Source organism: Acanthopagrus latus, chromosome 9 (genome assembly GCF_904848185.1).
Source record: "Acanthopagrus latus isolate v.2019 chromosome 9, fAcaLat1.1, whole genome shotgun sequence".
Lineage (NCBI taxonomy): Eukaryota > Metazoa > Chordata > Actinopteri > Spariformes > Sparidae > Acanthopagrus > Acanthopagrus latus.
This window is the reverse complement of record NC_051047.1, coordinates 21,718,072-21,733,009: the sequence shown is the minus strand read 5'-3', so window position 1 is coordinate 21,733,009 and position 14,938 is coordinate 21,718,072. Positions and strand designations below refer to the sequence as shown.

Sequence of the window (14,938 nt, the reverse complement as noted above, 5' to 3'; positions counted from 1 at the left end):
GAAATGATTTTATGGTCTCCTCTACTGAGCTAGTGCACCGGCTACTCATGGAGACTATGGCTGAGTTTTGCTGTTGGATACTTGGATAGGTAGTCAGACTGCAGGGAAGCTGTTCTTTATATGGTGGATAGCAACTGTTTGCCAACAAGTTCACCAAATAAGCTTCAAAGGAGACCATATGTTGATGTTGTGTTTCCAACTTATTTCCACTATCAGGTATTGCAGGCTTGAGTGCACATAATTATTTAGTGTACATCTCTTTTGAGTAAGGGCTAGGCATTATTTTTGTGGTGTGGGCCATATGTTCATTATACTTAATATATAAACATTATAGTTTATATCTTGCTACAATCTTAAAACATCATAATAGATGTTTACATTGGACTTTGTTAATGATAATTTTACAGTTTCTTCCCAACCCAATCGCCTTTTCTCCAAATTGTGGATGTCTTGAAACTTTATGTCCTAATTTTACCTTTCATAAGGTTAAGTTTTAACACTCATGGTTTGGCTTTCTTTATGCACAAAAACCCTCAGCATTAGGTTTGGAAAAAGGTCATGTTTTGGTCACCACAAACATGGCTGGAGACGGTACGACATCCCATGAAAAACATCTAACATTTTCACACTTAAAAATGTTAAAACTCAGTCTCGTACTGGGTCAGTGGCTTCGAATCCGTCTCGCCAGTAACATCACCACCATCCCCTCCGCCTACCAATATGGAAGTCAGGACATAATCATCTAATGTGGACGTGATAAGACACATTATAAAAAATATTAATATAGTATGGTCATAGCCTATGACACTTGAATACATGAATGTATCAGGTGCACTTATTTCAAGCAACTTCGGCTAAGATCTTTAAGTAGCTGTTGTTAAAAGCTTAATGAAGGGTTACTCTTCACAATATAGTGCACATACTAATGCATGTGTAAGCAAATAAATGATGCTTGTGATTAAACAGCTTAAACAGTAATTCACAAAGCAACATTACATTACAGTGCATTAGCCTTGCACATCTTTCAGTCGGCCTACAAGGTGCAAACCATCCAAACCTTCCTACTTTTCTATGATTATTGTTATTATTGTGCTTTTACAGCAGCAATTCAATTAGCAATGGTGTTACAAAAAAAAACCAACAACAACAACATCCCACCACAGTTTAGACTACAAGACACCAGAGAATCAAATCTGCGATGAAGGTGAGAGATCATTTCTGGGGTTGTTTTATCAGCAGCGACTGACTTAATTGCTGTCTTGCTCCACCTGAAGATTTTTTTTTTTCCTGTATGATGACGGTGACCTCTGCTCCTGCGGGGCCATTGTCACCGTGCTCATCGTCACATTCACTGAGCAGATGAGCATCTCTGGAGGCTTTTGCTTAATGGCGTGGAGTCCCTATTCCCTTTAATCTCGATGTAGCGGAGACATATTCTCACTAAATTGTTCAAGATCATGGCACTAATAGGGATCCTGTGGACCGTCCCTTGAATACCTTTCACAGAATCAGCACGAAGCTCTCTCATTAGTTCTTTGTATTTTTGAACCCACATTTGCTTTGCAGTCTAATTTGATTTGTAGAAAAAGGTACAGTGACATCGAGGATGTGTAGGTCTCTTACCATTGCACGTTGAATTTAATTATATTCAAACTAATTGTATTGTAGGAGAAAGAATGAGAGATGTCAGGTTCTTCGGGGAGCAGAATTAATTCGTCGGCCTGTCAATGTCTGTAATTGGTGATGATGAGCTCCTTCTCCGTGGCTCGCAATATACCCAGTCCTCATTCAAATGCAGCCAAACCAAAACGAAGTGCCGTTTTCTAACCAAAATATGCACTGCTACATATGTTTTACTCTGAGCTGTAAAGCAGAAAAACACTGAAAATATGATAACAGGTATGCAGTTGGTATACGGACAGTGTGGGTGTTTTCCTTCGCCCTCCAGCGGAAAGCTACGGTTAATTACAAAAGATTTCTAGTGCTGTTTTTCTGAAACACCTGACCCATTCTCCTCCCTTTCCCCACGACCCAACACTTAACAACAGATTTTCTATACAGCACCCTAGACTCCTCTCTAATGTCCTTAGGAGGTCTCTGAGCAGTTAAAGCAGCCATGTGTTACTGATCCTGGTCCATGAACACACGAGTGCTGTCAGAATTCACTGAAACAATCCGCCAAAGGAATGAGTGGGAGGTCAGGCTCTGAGGAAGCTGAGGAGATCTGGGTAATTCATGTTTTATGCACCCATGCCCTCCAGTAAAACACGCTAATGGGGAGAGTGTAAAGTAATTTGCTGCTAATTTTTTTTTTTTTTTTTTTTTTTTTTTTTGTGTGTGTGTGTGTTGTGTGCTTTGGGATCATATTTGTCCTCACATAGATTAAACTGGATAGGAGTTCAGCGGTGACGGCCCCTATATTTGTTACTCAAGGCCAGAACACAAAGCCCAGTGGAATACGCAGTGCAGACTGGGCGTACTGGCACGTTCATTGGTATTTTCATATGCAGTGAACCAGCAGCCCACTTGAAAAGCAGGGTGGGATTAAGAGGAAATCCATTAACATATATTATCTGCTGGTGTGTTAGAGGAAGGTTAGAGGCTAGTAAACTATCAGTCGTGACCAAACACATCGGCTTGATCCTCTGATCCCTTTACGGCTGTTCCCTTATCCACCGTGATGCGCTGTGGCGAATGGTGCGGAGAGTTTCCTAAAAGAAAAAAAAAACAACACCTGAATAAGTTTAACAAACAGAAATGCACATAAAATAGAGGGTTTGGTTGAGAGTTACGGCACAGCTACAGCTAGGTAGATTACCTCTCACAGATGGAGATACCCAACAATCTCTGAACCTCTCGGATGTCCTCTGTCAGCAATTCAGCATCTGGGGGGAAACAGACAATGATTTGCGGCTTCCTTTGTAGCCAGCAGATATCAGGGCCAAGACTTTATCTTCTGTGCACTGGTTATTGTTTACAGTCCAACTGATAGGAGAAAGGAGCTGGAGTTGAGAGTGAACTTATCCCTTCAAACAGATATCTGCATATGAATACATATACAACATTTAGTGGTTTCTTAGATTGCATTTCAGCGAATGCATTCTTTCTCTCTTTCTCTTTTGCTCTACACAACCAGCAACCCAATAGCAAGAACAAATGTTAACAATTTATATTTCTGTCAGGCACAAATATGTTGAAACTTGGAATGCATGACAGGGATTTTTTTTTTTTTCTGGTTGTTGCTGTTGTTGTTGATTATACCAATAACCAATAATTACCTGCTTCTCGTGGCCACTAACGATAAGATACGTTTTTTTGGTCCAGTTTTCAATTTTATGTCATGACAATGCTGTTCTTATGTTCTGGTCAGGTTTAGCTTTAACATTTTGTTGGGATGAGGAAAAGATTATTTTTTTTGGGGGGGGGGGGGGGGTTGGCTCACATGGTTCTGTCACCACAAACACAGCTGGAAATTGTCCCAACATCTCGTAAAAATATTCTGTTTTGTTGCCACGGACACGGCTGAAAGAAATGTCTGACCTTTGGTTAAATGTATCCAGTGGTAACAAATTGTGTCTCAAACAGTGGTCTCTGGCCTGGTCTTGGCACCACCACATGCATTATAGAAATGCCATTATGGGCATACAGTATGACACATGTGTATTTCATAGAAATATAAAGTGCAGAAATGTCACTCTGGCCATTGGGACTAAAACGAATGGACAGCCAGACTCTTGTCCTTGGCCTTCAGATAATTCATTCATATGCAGATGTCTGTTTGTAGAAAACACCCAGCTAATATACAGACTATTTATTATCACATCGCATACCCAGCTTCTGATTGTCCTGAATAACAGACACAGTGACACATCAGGCTGAAATGATAAGCCCTGGCTGTTGTGACAGGTGGCCATCTAATAAGATCGCACAAACCACACACACAGGTTCAGCCAGCTGCTGAATTCTAGATGCCCACCATGATCAAAAAGCAGCTGGCGAACACGTTTCCTGTTGTCAGGTCGTAGAGTTCTTTCTGGGTTTAAGTCTGAATATTTGGTAGAGAGTCTTGCAGCAAATGCTTTTCCTCCAATAAAGCTAAGCATACACTGAACACATTTATCACCTGAAAGTTTGTGGTATGCTGTCAGCAGTCTACCGTGACAAAAGAAACTTTAAACTCCTCTAGGAAGTGAGTGTTGCCTTGCCTTGACTTCGCTTCCAAAAAAGCACTTTTCAAACAGGTCAGGACAGAGATTGTGCCTCATTGCCTAATGAATAAATGTGAATCAGAGAGTTGAATAATACTGAAGTGCGGAGGGGGAGGGGGGTCATTTCCTCTTATGATTTCATCTGCCGCGGTTTTGAATTAAAGAAGTAGTTTTGATAAGGTTGAATATTTTAGAAAGGCAGAAATATTCTTCTCATTAGCAGGCAGACGAAACCAGAGAAAATCTACCTGTTGGTTACAGAGTTGCAGCAGGAGAAGGAAACTATTGAACACGGCAACTAGGGTGAGTAAGGTGATGTTCAAAGGAATTTAAGATTTGATAACTCCATTCATTAACTGTTAATTCTCACTGCATAATTTTGCAGAAGTTAATATAATCGGGTGTGTGCATGAATTTAGAAAGACCTGACAGAGGACCTCTAACATCCGAGTTTCAGGGTTCCAATTCAACTCCTGCTTACCCTGCCTTTCTCAGACGTACAGTGTCTGACCTGGCTGATATCAGAATTTAATTAACAGGAGTGTCTATTCTTTTCCATTTATCAGTGGTTGGCCACTAATGAAACAGAATTTAATCCCAGCTCCAATAAAAAAATAAAAAAAAATCTCCTGGATGAAACCAACCCCTGCAGCTTGAGGTGTTTCAGTGATGTCTGGTGTCTGCAGGATATTACCAGTCCTGCCGAATAAAGCTCACTTCAATATTAGATAATGTGGGATATGACTTGTTATAAGTCCAGCCGCAGAACACAGACAAGTTAACGCTGTGAGTACAATTACAAAACACCCACTAAGCGTGAATCTTCCTGTTACAAGATTTAATTAGAAGATTTCAAGGGTCTTACATCACCGCGTCACGCTATTTGAATATTGACTGTAATCAAGATCATTAAAGATATAGTATGTAGGAATTCTGCATTAAAAGGTCTAAAAACTTCCAAAAGTCGATTCCAACAATGTTCAAACGTGATTGTCTTTACTGCTTACGGGACAGAGAAGTGGGTAAACAAAACTATACTTCACATGAATACGACTTTATACATTACCTCATCTGTGAGCATTTGTGCTGGTAGATAGAATTTCCTTGGTTGTGAAATTGCGTATACATCAACAGTGAAGCGAGTTTGACACCTGGAACATTTGTGTTTATTTGCATTACTTGTGCAGTGTTTGTCCGCCCCAAAACAGCCAGATTACTTTACTGTAACTATCCGTAAAATGACGCTAGGGAGCAACAGCACACGCCAAGGCTGTTAAATTCAGGACAACTGTATTTGAACCCAGTACTCGCCAGAGTCTCTGCTGCTCTCTGTTATTGTCCCCTCTTCTCTCTGTAACGTTGTTCATGAGGTAAAGTACATTTCCCTTCAGGCTCCAGTCCACATTATAGTACATAAACACCTGACAATGTAGGTCAGCTCTGTGGATCACTGCTGCAGTTAGGTTGATAAACAGGAGTGAAGATGAATCCATTTTTTGCTACCAAAGGTAAAAAATGATCTCTGAGTTCTCAGTTCCAGATCAGAGGAGAACCCGAAGTGACTCCAGGTGTTTGTTCTCTGCTCTGGTTCTAATCCAGATGTTGACACTCCTGCTTTTGCTTTATTTTTCGATAGAGGGCCCACAAGCAGCACAAGTCACATATTGTTTGCTGTAAAATGAAATACCGATATTGCGATGATACACCACATACGATAATATTGTTTAAATAATCCAGTGCTCGTTCGCAGTTTGTCATAGTACATGGGGGTAACACACCTTGATGCTGGTCGCCAACACTTAATTAACCACTTAATTAAGTTTAATTATAACAATTGATAACAACTCTTAAGTGTAATTGTTCTTTTTGTATGCTTTTGTGCATTTAAGTTTACAGGCTCTCTCCTCACCTCCCTGAACTCATATGTTGAGTATAATTAATGTTGACTGGTAGCGTTATTGTTGTTTTAATTGTCAAAGTTTGATATTGTGACAGCCTGAGTCTTACACATACTATCAGCTGTATAGGATACACAGCAGGTGGACACATTCGCTGATGACTTCGCTGATAATTCAAGAACAGCAAATAAAATTACACCTATTCAAAGAAACATTGGTGACATAGCAGGGCTCCCAACTTTAATAAACCAGACTTCTGAATGGATCTCCTCTCCCCAATAAACTCTGTGCAGGCCAGTGCACTTATTGATCCAGTGCTAGAAACCTAAATGTACAAATCACTGCCAACGAGAACCAATGCCTCGCCAAAAAAAGACTCAGAGTCCAAATCAGTGTACTTAATATAAATGTACAGATAGCTGCTTTTAGAACATCTCACAGATTCACCCATCAGGTAGGGAGGTAGGTAATATCCTGCCTCTCTACAGGATGGTGCAGCTATCAGCAGTTCCAGTTTCTTTCTGGGCATGTGTTTCCTGATTTATTCTCGCGAGGTGGTAAAGGAGAGCTCCAGAGACTGTGCATCAAGCTCACTGTAGCTGGGTAGACTATTCCCTTTGTGCAGCTCCACCAATTAATCAGGAGAGAACATAATGTCTTCCTTCTACAGAGCCTTGCCTTTGGTTTGGCTGCCTACGTAACCTGGATATCTTTCCGTGAGTTTTAAGAATCCTAAAGTTGACTCTTAGGGGAAAGCAAAACATTTTGGCTCAGGAATCCTGAGTGCTTTGTTGGTGATGAGTGATTGGAAGGAGGCCCAGGATGGCTTTGCTTTAGAAAAGGGGATTAAAATGTACTTTTTCAGGAATGCCAATCAATCTAAGAGCTGCATGGATGTTTTCATATGGAATCTGATGGTGCAACTGCTACACTGTCTGCATTAAGACGCTCCGGTTCTTATCTTCCCTTTCCTTTTTATCAACATCTAACATACAGAAATCTGTCTGTATGTCGCAAATATTATGCATTCCTCAGTCACCACCACTGTGCCTCTGCGGCCATTTACTCATAGGTATTCTCACAATGTGCGGCTTGCTGCAATATAACATTTTTCTCAGTGGACCTGCGGTCTAAATGAATCTTTATGTGCAACAATAGCTGGAGTGATCATTGCTCTAATTAAAACAAGCAGTCTAATTAAAATGGACTTGGCTACTCCGAGATTTGAGAGTTGAGTTAATTCGGCTCTGAAGTCTCCGTGGCTGCACAGCTGGAAGTCATCTCCGGAAGATCTGACAAGTCTTGTTTCGATGAAAGAACAGGGTGCCACAGTCCATCAAAGTTTTCCTTCTCAGTCTCGTTAACCCCGCTGGAATTAGTGATGTGATGATGTTGCATCATAAACTCACTGTATGAAACGGGGTCGTCCAGTGAGTAAACACCAGCAAAGCAGGGTTTGTTTTTTTTGTTTTTTTTTTTTTCAGAAGAGTTCCTTCAGGGAACTTCTTCCAATTTCCTGTGGTTCAACTGTTACAGTACCAGGAGTTAAAAATCGACAGTTGTTGAAACTGTTGTGTTAAAATGCTCATATTTGAGCATTTGTGTTTCTGCGTCCTGCTGCTACTGCTGCCAGAACAGCTGAATGGAAATGACAAACATAATGAGCATGTGTCAGACAGAACAACAACTGTGTTTCATTTATTTTAAGGTACAGGACATGCAAAGAAGTGGCAGCTGAAGCATTTTTCTCTATGGGAGGCTATACTTAAAAAAAAATCAAGCAAACATGTCACCATAAATCTATACTATTATATTACATAGGGTCTATTTTCAGGAGCGCTCCCTGCATTTCTGCACAAGACAGCACTACTGTGATTTTTAACATGGTCAAAGACCAAACATTTAGCTCCTATATCATCTGCGTAGCTGCACTCTGAACTTCCCTGAGGCCCAGCGTGTGCCGTCTCTTGCCAAGCCAAGAGTTCTCGGCCAAGCCTTATCAAAAAGATTACCATATAGGTCGACTTTGAAAGCAGCATATTGCAGCCCAGATTTATGCTTTGTGTGGCTGTAGTGACTGTTATGGCTGGAAAAGGAGGGGAGAGTCTGGATAGGGAGAAGGTCGGGGACAGATGGGCTGGATGGGTGCTGCAGAGGGAAATACGTCACCTATCACCAACGCTATAAAACATATATATCTTTAATCTTTTGATTTAACAATATACATTAAACCCACTTACTATATAATACTTACTTTGCACATTTAGCAAGTAACTTTTTTTAAAGTCTTCTTCATGCCTGGGTTGATGGAACGTTGCACCATTAGAGAAGTTGAGCACTTGGGGCAACAACAGGCCCGAGGCATTTGCTTGTGATTTGTTTGTGTCTGGGTATAAACTGCCTGTTTAGTCAGGCAGTTTATACTGAGACAAACAACAGAGCCTGTGTTCCAGCATTTTGTTCCAGTATTTTGTTTACATCAGCTCATCAGCACCAGACAGCATCAGGTCTTCTGATTGCTGCCGCCTGTTCTATGTGTTCGATTTGAGGGAATATTCACAAACATCATCCACCACATATGCAATCAAATATAGAATTACAGGGAAGCATTTTTTTTTAGAAATGTACTCTGAAAGTGTACATAAGGTGGAGTGAAGAGCACCGACTCCAACCGTACAGCTTTTATCTGTGGATTTCTAAATGTCTTCATATGTCAGGGACGAACACAGTGTGCTCCTGATTAAAGCTTAGCGCTTCTTCTGTCTGACATAACTCATCAACAAAGGCCCAGCAGTAAAAAAGCAATTGATTTGCTTGGCGGGAGGTCTGAGCTCAAGCTGAAATTGGGCATTAAAATGACACAGTCCATTGCTCCCACTAGCAATATTCCTCCTCATGTCAGGGGAGTGAGACTGTGAGACTGTACAATTAATGCTTATGAGCAGAGACTTGCCTCGTTCAGTCCCTCACTGCTCCCATATCCCACACAGAAAGCACAGGATGGAAAAAAAGAAAAAAAAAATCACCTCATTTAATTAAACTCTTGTTGGCTTGTTTTTGCTATCTGAACATTACAATTAGGCGAAAGTCGTAGAAAGACAAGGTAATGGAGGGTTATCACAGGGATTATAACTCACTGGGCAGGGAAAATGAAAGTGTGGGTCCCCCCCCAAAAAAAAAAAAAAAATTTCCACCAACCTGTACGTGTCAGCCCTTTGCACGTCGCTTTGACAACTTGGCAAGTCTGATTATCATCTGTTCTTCACTGAGGGATTCAGATGTGCATCTCTCCGTGTCTCATATCGTGGCATTAAAGCAGTCCTTGGCCATTTCCCTGAGCAGTTTTTGGTCAGATGAACCTGCCTGTCTTCAGCAGCGTCTGCCGTCGACTACATCTGTCTGTTCCACTGTTGGCTTCGACTGCAGTTTAGCCGTCAGCCGGCCCCTCTTGAGTGCGACCGCTCATGCAGCGAGGCGCTTTTTGGAGACATAAGGAAGCAAGTTTTAGGCTGGAGGCTATTTAAAATCAGAGGAATGGGTTTTGTTAGATGTCTTTGTGGACACCGACAACCTCCCAGCGCTTCCACACAGAATGAGGTCAGACGACCTATCGATACTCGTTGTATTCATGTTATACCAGCGCTTTTGTTTATGCCGCGCCACACAGGAACCTAATTTCTTTTGCTTTCCGAGTGATGAATTATGTTTATAGGAATGTGTGGAGAGAATGTATTATCAGGCTGTTTTCAATTCGATATAGGAAGGGAGAAAAATTGACCTCTAGTCCTTTCAGGCACAATAATATGCATTTAGAGGCTCATAATAGAATACAAACAAACATAGTGTTCTCCGAAGGTTTTCACAAATCTGAACTGCAGCTCGGTCCTGGCGAAATACAGCGTGAGTCATTAAATGCTATTTGCAATGCATTTGAAACTACAACTAAGGTCAGAGGAAAGACTGGAGACATAATGTAATGCGGCTACTTCCTCAGCTCAATAACAGTGTGGATAGTTTGACTTAAAGGCACTCGCACGCTCATACCTTGTGTAGTTTTTCTCTCATCTGGGGATTAGAATTTGCCTGAAGAAAAGCGCTGCACCTACCAACACGCACCCAGAAGTCTCTTTCTTGTTCCGCCCTTACTTTCCCAAGATGCATCAAAGTAAGATTTTTAGGGTCGGGGAGATAAGCGAGAGCATGAAAATTCAATCTGCACAGCGAAATTGATGGCATACCCCTCGACGGCCTGCCACGGAACAGATGGCATTACAATATGAGGACAGCACTATTAACAGATCCAGCCATTTTGTGCCTGTGTTGGGAGAGCACCACATCACTGTAGAGGGGTGTGCTGAGCCAAAATTGTCAGATGGCCACTCCACCTTTCATGTGGAAAAGAGAGATGATCTTTACCGAAAAGACAGCATACACAATGATACGCTCTGTGTTCCGCTATCACCAAGCAGCATCCCGTCACTTCATGTCTCAGTTTTGTCCTTTTGATTATCATCGAGCAGATGATGTGGAAGTCTCACTCGCTAAATGTTGTAACAAAGAAAGAGCCCACCTCCATGATGACCGTCCTGCAGCATGGTATTTTGGTATTCATGCTTTGTCCGGACTTAAGAACCACTTTGCAGTGAATCATCAGTGGGAGAAGAAAGGCAAAGTTAAGTGCCGCATGAATATTTCAGGTCCACGTTGTCTAATTGCACTTAATTAGAGTGATTAAGAATTTAAAGGTTCCCGTCTACAGTGAATCTTGAGATGAAGTGGTAGCTGTCACTTGTGAAAAAGAATAGCAAAAAGATTCTTTGTTATGAAACGGTCCGTATGCATTTGTATTTAAAGGTCACCCATTGGAACATTGCATTTACAGTGACGCTGGTGGAAGGATGAGAATAATTTTCGTAATGGACATTATTTGCAGGACCTCAGATGGCTCCTTTGTACTCTCGCCTCAAATATGGTTAATAATAATAATAATCTTTGCTCACATCCCGGAGACGTTTCGGGCTTAAAAGCAACACAGAGACAGGAACTGAACCCTGAAGAAAGTAATAATAAAAGTTCATCTGCCAAGTGAGATTTATGTGGGGTTTTTTGTGGTTTTTTTGACCACTGCTTCAATTTAGCAGATTGAAATTGCAGTTCGGTCAGATATGGGCAGATTTTATGGGCAGGGAACTCACTGTGTTGCAGGGATTCCTACTGAAGTTAACATCACGTGCTGCCCACAGCAGCAGCCCAAAAAGACTTTGGCTTACAATGTGAAAGAAGCAGCTGCAAAGCAGTGGATGACATTTTTTTTTTTTTTTTTTATCATTCACAACCCCTGTGAAATGGTTGTTTCACTCTCACTCACTCCTGAAGTCATTTCGTCAGATAGAATTTAGAACGTTTCAAGGAGCTGGTTTCATTTTATTCCCGTTCATGTTAGCCAGCAGCTTAACCAGAAGTCAGTGGACATCTCTGTTGCACATGCTCTTTGGGCCCCATAATGCCGGAAGATCAGAGAAATTTTACATCTAGAAGATCGAGCAGCTTTCATAGGAATTAACAGGGCTCTGCCTCCTGAGCTGTATCCAGACTTTGATTACATGAATCCATTATTCGAACCAGTAAGTAAAATAAACTCACAAAATCTACAGTGCACAGTCTAAATTCAAGTTCCTCTCTTCAACCAAACTGAGACAATGACTCATCAAGTCATCGTAAAGCAACACATTCAGTACAGACATGACATAAACAAAGCAAAACTGAACAAAATTCCTGTTAGCTTATAGGGTCACTTAGCTCCACGGCTCCACTACCTTTGAAATTCTTACCATTACTTACAAATAACACCTTTACAAAAACAGATCTAATAAGTTTTCTACAGTTTAAAAGCCTAAAGCCAAGTGATGAATTAGAAGATCGATACGACTTTCACGTCTCTACAGTAACAAATGTGGCTGGAGACAGCAACAGTTTATGGCCCACGCCACAAATAAAGTGTGTTCTCCATCACACGCTAAATACTGGAAACCACCATGAAGGCCGCTGTCTACATATATCTAATCTATGTAAAATAATGCAAGTCAAATGGAAGATACTGCATCTGCTCTTCAAGGCCGACACAGACACAGGAAAGTTGCTGTCAGCGGTGCATTTCAGCACCATAGACAGCGACTTCTACCAAACAAGGGCATGCAGTTGCATCCTGCCTGCACTCTGCTGTCACCTACCTCAGCATGCCTAGAGTGGCCATAACAATTATCTTTTCAGAGGAGAGCTGAGTCTGATTTATGCTTAATTACTGAAATAACAATCACCGTATCTCAATCGCTACATTTATGGCCTTTTACAAATGCATGATTTTTTTTCGTGCAGCAGATTTTATGGCCGGAAAAGGACAAAGGGATGATGCATCGCACACAATGCTATCTGTTGATATTATAAGAATAATTCAGGGCTTAGTATTCAAAAAGATTTACAAGGAACAAAAGGTTATGACAGAAATTGGTCATGGAGTCTTAGTTGTTCCTCCTTCATTAACTTTAAGAGTCGTGACCTTTTCAGGAGTGTTTTGTTGATGGTGTGGGTAAAAGCAGCCTTTTTGTTGGGGTTGCCATGGCTTTTCCCTTCTGAAGCAAAATAATGAAGATGACCTTTGGCATCATCGAAATCACATTCCACAACTCGTCACAAAAAAGAAACAAAAAGACACTGCAGCGACATAAAGAAAGAAAAACATTTTGCTTACAAAGATAACAATAAAAGGAGCGGAATGTCTCTACTGTGACATCCGCTCAAGGAAAACACCGAAGAGTCTTCAGGTGCACTCGACCTCAGGGAGGACAACTAATCAGCTATTCCAGTGGAACGCCGCGCGTGGACATGTTTATCTTGTGCCGAAATATGTGTCGTCAGGAGCAATCAGCTGTCGGTGATAGTGTGAACACGGCTATTAGCCCCTGCAAGAATGTCACAAGGAGTATAAACACTGGCTGTTAAGAGATGATGTCCATCAGTAGATAGGGTCGGAAAAAAAACATGAAAGCATTAACATCATCCACAAATGTTTGTTTTTTTAAAATAAAGAAAAGACAAACCAGAGATGTGAAAAAGGAGGAATTAGGGTCAAAGGTTATCTGCAAATGAAGCCACTTGGATAACTGATGATGTGTTGTTATGGCCGTGAGGTTAACAACACTTTAAAGGTCAAAAGCTTTGTTGCCTTTATTTCCGACCAATCAAACGTCCTGTAATTATAACGGCATTGAACATAATTATATGAAATTAAGAGTGCTGGTGATAGGTGTGGAGATACTGTCACTTGACCTCTTAACTAATAATAAGCCCTGATGAAGTTGAATTAACTGAGGTAAAACAGGACAAATTGATACTATAATTGAGCCGTTCCTGAACGGCCCAGCCTCATCGGGAAAATAATCATATACTGTAGGTCGACTGTTGGAATCCATATTGACGTCTGTTGTCAGGTGGCAGACACAACTAAAAGGAAACATTAAGCACAGGCTCAACAACACTGCAGCTTACATTTAATGCAAATAGGTGTTGTCACTGTTTAAACGTGCGGGCCAAAAAGCAATAGAACAAACAATTCCTCTCAGCACCCAGTTCTTCTCACAAAACCCCCTTACCAAGTCCATATTTTACTCCACTCAAAATAATAAAATAAAAGTAATGTTTCTGGTTTCACTATCAGTTCACTGGATAAGCAATCAGTTCACCAGGGTTAATAAAATCACATGAGTCATGAAGTCCAGTCTGTGTTTTCAATTCAAGAGCTTCCAGCACTGCCGGCCAGAGATCTCCAAGGCTGGAGCAGATTCCAGGAATTTAACTGCCCGGAGGTTTTTCAGGGAGAGACGAGGATTCAGCAAGATTAAATCTTGAACTATTAAAGAAAACGTGAGAACAAAGATCACAGATGCCAAACTAAGACCAGTCTGATGGGACAGCCTCACCACTTGGAAGGCGTAGCACTGCCCCATCTTGAATTTCCACTTTGTCACCATTTGAGAAGAGAAGTTGGATTTGAGCAGGGTCTGTCTGTGACAGCGATGCACATGGGAGGAAAATGAAACACGGGGTACATTTGCCACAGGTTACCTCGCCTGACGGTGCACCTCTGACTGCAAAACATTAGCTAATTACAGACAATTACTGAGGACTAATGAACATCTTTGTTGGTGCTAAACAGATCATAAAAAAAACAAATAGAAACAGCAGTCAGAAAGTTGGAGAGCAGATGAAGGACACATTTTCTGTAACTGCTGAAGGAGTTGCCATGAAACAGAGCATTAAACTGAAACTGCCGGCTGAGATCTTGTCAAAGGAGAGCTAACCTGGCCTGTTCTTCTCAGAAAATGTGAAATATCCTGGTGTTTGTAATCATGTAACAGACGGGTCTGATGTCTGACCAGGCAGTCTTAATGTCACAAGAAAATAATAAGGCGGCGGAGGTTAGCTGTACACCACCAGGCAAAGCTGCATTGCCATTTGTTACTACTTTGGACACTGCAGAAACCTGCCTGATCCTGAAATTCATTTGCTTTCAGACCACATTAAACAGAATCCTGCAGTTTAAAAATGTCTAGCACAAACTCCACCCACTGCTCCACAAGAGCATCTCCTTGAAAGGCTGAAGAGAAAAAAAAAAGATCAAATGCTGCTTTAATCTCTAATGGATTCAGAAACTGGAAGAATGTGTTGCACTGCTTAAAACAAACATCAGCAGAGTAAACCTCCAACATCACGCAGCTCCCAGAGACACACAGAGGGTCATTAGATGAGCGGTCGAGTAGACATGCAGAGGTAAGA

The 14,938-nt window shown here is 41.3% G+C and overlaps 1 long non-coding RNA gene across 1 annotated transcript; it reads right to left on the bottom strand.

Annotated features, from left to right (window-relative positions):
• Nucleotides 1–2,575: 2,575 nt before the first annotated feature.
• Nucleotides 2,576–9,589, bottom strand: LOC119026331. The gene is made up of 3 exons (XR_005077116.1): nt 9,305–9,589; nt 2,819–2,885; nt 2,576–2,711 (listed from the first exon to the last, which is right to left on the bottom strand). It is a non-coding gene; the product is annotated as an uncharacterized LOC119026331 (long non-coding RNA).
• Between the last annotated feature and the right edge of the window lie 5,349 nt (nt 9,590–14,938).